A 6,266-nucleotide genomic window follows, 5' to 3' on the forward strand; every position below is an offset into this window, starting at 1 on the left:
ACAAAAGTCTTCTGTTCAGTGATTGACACACTGTTTTGAATTATGGAAAGAAAATTACTATTGTTGTGCAGAAGTTGTTTCAGATTTATTCTTCTGATTCATATTTTATGTTTGTAATGTAGGTTTTTAAAATAAAAGACTGCATCTTCTTGACATTATTAAAGAGGATGTAAGACTATTCCACTTTTCAGCAGTAGAGATTTTAAACTTTGGTTCAGAATAAAAAGAATATCTGCTTTATAATCATCACTGGGGTAGTCCTCAGCCCCAAACTGACTGGTGAAGTTCACTTTTTTAGATGGTTTTATTTGGTTATCAGTTTGATATGTCAGAAAAACTTGCCAAGTTGTCACATGATCAACAATGATAAACACTGTGTAGCTGAGATAATTTCTATCCAACTTGATTCAAGGAGATGAGTGAACATTGTTTAATGTGCTGAAATGTGCATGGACCCCTTCAGAATTGAGATTTTTTGTAAACAGTAGCTTAACTTTGGCTTTAACTGTGACACTATTCACCCACCACTCCTATTCATATAAATGGCTGCATTTACATAGCACTTTCATCCAAAGCGCTTTACAATGTTTTTCTGCTGCTCTCTCACCCATTCACACACACACATTCACACACTGATGGTGTCAAGCTACCATGCAAGGAGCTGGTACAACCATCGGGAGCAATTAAGGGTTCAGTAGCTTGCCCATGGACCAGAGTGCAAAATTAACTGTCTTGTCCACTAGCCAAATGGCTGGTGAATGTCCAAATTTTTACAGCCACTCAATAGATTACAATTGTTTTTTTTTGGCTGGTGAGTGTAGCAAATCAACCAGCCACTTGCACATTTTACCAGCACTTGACTGGTGGCTGGTGCTAATTTTTCAACATGCAGTTAGAAGGAGCCGGGGATCAAACCACTGACCGTCTGATTAGTGGACGGCCTGGGCCACAGCAGCCCGCTCATATCATGATTGAGACACATTTCAAGCATCAATTTTTCCCCATAAGGATACAGCAACATACACACCTACAGTGCATCATTGTCCTGGATCAGATGGATAAACATGAATAATTTACTATGTCAAGCTATGAAGTAGGTAAAATGAGGCAGCTCTCATTCATCTGTTTAGAAACCTATTCATCGCAAATTGTCTAGATTCTTAAGAAATAGATCATTTAAAAAGGAATCTGAACTGGGAGAACAACAGAGACTGCCTCTCACCAACGGGACTGAAAGGCTGAATATTCTGTAAATCATCTGCAGCTTCTGTAAATCTTTGTTCTTGGTAAAGCTCTCCGACAGAGATGACCTCAAGAGCTTTATCACTAACTGATGATGAAACTCAGTGTACATCTGGCTCAGCTTTCAATCTGCAGCTGTTACGACCCGCAAGGTGCCAATCAGTGGTAACAATCAGCTAACTTCATTAAATTACTAAGCAAGTAACATGTTTCTTCAGTGGATAATAAAAGGAGAGTATATTAGTACACCAAAGCAGCAGTATAACACCAACACTACATGATCAAATATTGTAGTCACCTGATGGAAAAAATCCTCGTCTCTCTCACTGGAAAGTGTGTTTTGCAAATCAAATTGCCAGGCCATTATCCTACCAGTTCAGGCCTCTGATGGAGGGGTCTGATAGGAGATCCACTGAGGAACCACACACACACACACACACAGAGCAGGCAGGATCTCACAGGAACAACAGATCGATGAAATACCATCCCGCACAGACAGGTAGAAACAACACAATCAGGACTAGTTAGCCTCCTTCATTCACACATGTTTAAATAAGTTGTCCAGTGCGAGCACAGTTCCACTTGGCAGCCATAAGCTGCTTGTTCAGCTCTGGCATATTTGAATTTCTCAAAGGCATTCACTTCATGCCAACAAGTTAGTGGTTGAAATTAATATTAGCTCTAAATTTAGACTTGATGTGTGTGCTGACTCTTCCAGTTGTTGTTGACATAGTGGCGAGTATGAAGCATGTTCAAATAAAGTCTTTGAATTCTCCACTTTTGTTTGGCAACCATTATAACTGGTTGCTAAAATCATATTCAACAGCTTCTAGGGCTCATTGGAAGTGTTAGGTTCATGCCAACTGTTTCCTCAAAATTTACATAAAGTATTAATTCAAACACAGTGTTAAAACAGTCAAATTTTAGGTTGACAGGCAGTCGCTGTTGGCAACAGGTCATAAATGACCAGTCAGCTAGCTGACGGGCAGGCTGTCTGTTAGGTCAACCTCTGTGCCACAGTCAGCTCATGGAAGAGGAGTAATATGGACATCTGCCCTTCAGCCTGCCACCATCACAAAGACAAACAGCCTCTCACTCTCTTCATCGTCTGTTGACACAAAATAAAGAAGAAGCCCCTTCGGCAAAACTGTACATTCAGCTCCTTTTAAGCAACACCTATCTCAATCCTGTCAGTCTATACTTTTACATATGTTTTACCAGTTTACACCAACAACATTATAGAAGAGCACACTACACATCACTGTGGTCTCCTGTTGTTGTTGAACTGGCAACAAGTGACAGCACAGCAGCACTTGCAATGGCCGAAGCTCTCTATTGCTAGGATGACGGTACAAATAGTGTTGCTGTGTTTCTATTGCTGACGCCACTGAATAGAGCTTGGCTGCGGGAACGTACTTATTCAAATCAACCTCAGATAAAACTCTGGACTGACTAAGAAAGCTTTCAAATATAACCAGCTGACCACAGCCACTGTTTCCTGCAGTCACTGTTAAAGAAACATGTCTGTATTTCAAAAAACAGAGCTGCTCTTCTTGTATTAGCTTAGTTTCCCAAGTAGTCCAACACAGAAAGCAATGTACAGTCTCAGTTGATTTCATGTAATTTACATTGTAGCTTGAACTTTGAGCCATTTCAACATCATGCTCAGCCTGTAAGTCTGGCTTTTCTGACATATGAAATGCTCTCAAATGGTGCAACACGCCTTCACTACATTACACATTGTGTAGTCTTTCAATTGAGAAACACCAAGGCATTTACATAAATACATACAATTCATAAATACAAAATTAATCAGGCTGACTTTGAAGAACAACTGTGAGGATGGAGTGTCACTCAATAAATAATATTGGATTAGTGGGTTGACATACATACGCTAACCTTGAAACAACAGAGTGAACCGTTTAGTAAACCATCCTAAACTGAAAGGAAAACCAGAGTTACTCCACTTGGATCCACCACAGGTGGCAAGATGTTAATCATCTGCTAGTTAAACAATCAAAAGGCATTAGTGCTACTTGAGTACACTCAATTTAGTAATTTGTATAAGGCACAGCTGTGTTCATTTAAATTCCTAGATTCACAAAAAATAAAACAGTGTTGAGATTATAGTTGTCAAACTAACTACATGTTGAAATGTTAACTGCATTAATCTTCAGCTGTAGTCTAAAATACACACTCTTACCTGATAAGAGAGCAGGCAGCCAGACACTAACAACAGCCTGTTGTTGAACACTGATTTCAAAAATAAACCATTTAATCAATATCCCATAATTCCAGTTGATCAGCTGCAGCACAGTCCTTACAGGCGTGGCTGGGAGAGCATAAACCAGTCAATGATCCTGGCTTTTATCAAGGCTATATATCCGAAATCACGGTACTGTTTCCCAAAAACTGCAACTACAAGAGAGAATCATTTGAGGGATTCAATGCACAACGATGAACAGCATTCATCCCGGTGTGAAGCCCTCGGTCCACAAATTCCTATCGCTCAATCATAGATCCATACAAAACCAGAGAGAGAGAGGGAGAGAAACGTGTAAACGGACAACAAGGCATACAGACTTGAATACTGGAGAAGACGCAATTCATACAAACTGGTCGCCTCCGATGTGCTCCACCCTGATTTTCTCACACCGAGCCAACAAACCGCATGAAGCAGAGCAAGTTGCAGAGATGATTGATGAGGGAGAAGCTTCAGCTGAGCATGGCAGGGACACAACGCAGGAGAAAACACACCCAGGAGCATGTCATGTTTAAAAAAAGGACTCACACACGGCTGTTTCGAGTTCAATTTGCTATCATAATCTGCGTGAACAAAAACATACAACGCAAACCAGATGACGAAAATCCCCGCACGCCCTTTTTGCAATGCTAGACACAGCAGTGATGTGAAGCTGTGTCGATTTAGCGTTACAGCTGAACATCCACAATATCCAGATATAACGTTAGATAACAGCGGTGTCGTCTTGCGACGTGCATTTGATTTTATACAAGCAGAATTTCAACACTAACGCTGCTCCAAACTATGCTAATTACTTGTTATTACCAACGCTAATTTGGGATGGACGCCAAACGCAACTGTAATGTAACGTTAAGGTTGGCCTTGCGATAACACAGTGACAGTGTTTTCATGTCTGTGGTCGAGACAGATTTTTATTTTCTCGACCTGACGCTAGTTTAACGTTATTTATGCCCAGCTATCGTCAGCTAATTTGGCTAAAGTTAACGTTAGCCCAAGTTAGCAGTCAGAAAGTTAGCTAGTACGTTAACTCGTCACTCTAATCCAAACTAGAGGCCCACTGTGTGCATTTCAACTTCACTCAGCGACAATTAACTTCAGCTAACGTTAAACCGACTTGGATATCTGTACGTGCACATTATTGTTTATCTGGATAAACTCAACTGACAAGGTACCTGCTGCTCCAGTCCAGTCCAAGCGGCCTATCCGCCATTTTGAGACATATAAAAAAAGGAGGTGCACAAATTACAGCCACATCGTCATTTTTCAGATTCCTTCGACCCTCACCGGCTTCATAATTGAAAAACAATTTGAACTCACTTCTATTGTTTCAGCCCGGGAGTATCCTCAGCAGCCTCTGACGGTAACACGACCCGGCAGGGCGTGAAATCTCCGCTCCTAAACTATGATCTTGTGCTGTGGAGGTAAACTGTGGCAGTCTTGTCGCTCCGGCGCCGCTCGCTTGTTTTTTTTTTTCGTTGCCTACCGCATTCGCCTTCAGCCGGGCGCGCGCACGAAGCTCGCGTTCACGGACTGACAGGAGCGCGCACGCCCTTGACAGCAGAGGCAAAAAAAAACACACACTATGGTTGTTTTTGACTAGTAACCCTTACATGCCTTCTTCTTTTTAATCTAGCTTATAACTAGCACTTCTAATCTTTTATGATTTTCTCTCATTTTTATTTTTTTATATGCACTGTCTTCTCTTTCTTTCCAAATAAACTGTGTAAATGCTATTTTATAAATAGTAACACTCATTGTTCATATTTTCTATATTCCTCCTTGCGTATGTGTATGGTTTTCTTCTTGTGTATTGGGGTTTTTTTGTTTTTGCTGCTGAATTGTAAAGCAGTTTGAGCTGCATTTTGTGCATGAAATGTGATATGTAAAGTTAATTCTTTCATTTATTAATTTATTCAATCTCAGTATCCATGAACTTTGAACTTGCAGATACTTTTGCACAGGGACTACAATGCATATAAATGTAGCTGCCCTGTGTAGATAACACTACTATGTTTTATTTATATTTTGTATTCATTACTTCACTTTTATAACATATACATATATAACTATAGCTACAATTTGCTGCTAACTACCACTACTTAATGAAGTTTTGAATGCATGAGTTTCACTTAGTATATTCATAATAAAAGATGTCAATACTTCTTCCACCACTGGCTATTTATAAGAGTTATCCAAACCTCCAAACAAACTTTTACTGGTTTCACCTTATTCATTTTAATATAATATTTAGTATTCCCTACTTCACCTATATAACATACAACTTAAGCTGCATATACCAGAACCTTTATTTCTGCACATATTTTGCACAACTTTTGTATTTTTACAATCCACAGGTCAGGTCATGTATATACTCTGAGTATTGTATAATGTATATAAATCGATTGATGACTTGACTTCTTTTTTTGTTAGCATTTATTATTCCTAGTTCTTATGTTTTCTTTGTTTCCCTCTGGGGATCAATAAAGTCTTATTTTATCTTATTACTTTAAATAAAATCAATTGAAATGTTGTATGAATGATTCATCACTTCTGAGTTTGGACATGCATTTGGAAGAGGGGTTTGGGTAGGTTTTGTTGATGTTTACACTGAAACTCTACACTAAACTGAATGTAATTTGCAGTGGTGAAAATAACTAGACGCATTAACTGAAGTATTGTGCTCCTGTACTGAGGTATTGAGTATTTTGTCTGTATTAAACAACTACATACTCTTACTCCACTTCATTTCAGAGGGTGTAGT

At 39.3% G+C, this 6,266-nt stretch overlaps 1 protein-coding gene across 4 annotated transcripts in view; it reads right to left on the bottom strand.

The window, feature by feature from the left end:
• LOC122983656 (lissencephaly-1 homolog) overlaps positions 1-4,997 on the bottom strand; it is a 45,847-nt gene extending 40,850 nt beyond the window's left edge. The window contains exon 1 of one of the 4 annotated variants that reach the window (XM_044353620.1): positions 4,823-4,997. The gene's annotated coding sequence lies outside the window, so the exon portion shown is untranslated. Of the gene's footprint in view, positions 1-3,445; positions 3,464-3,854; positions 3,959-4,677; positions 4,749-4,822 lie in introns of those variants that run through there. The other 3 variants (XM_044353621.1, XM_044353622.1, XM_044353623.1) reach the window with 3 other exon arrangements.
• Between the last annotated feature and the right edge of the window lie 1,269 nt (positions 4,998-6,266).

The sequence above is a fragment of the Thunnus albacares genome, chromosome 6 (assembly GCF_914725855.1).
Source record: "Thunnus albacares chromosome 6, fThuAlb1.1, whole genome shotgun sequence".
Classification (NCBI taxonomy): Eukaryota; Metazoa; Chordata; class Actinopteri; order Scombriformes; family Scombridae; genus Thunnus; species Thunnus albacares.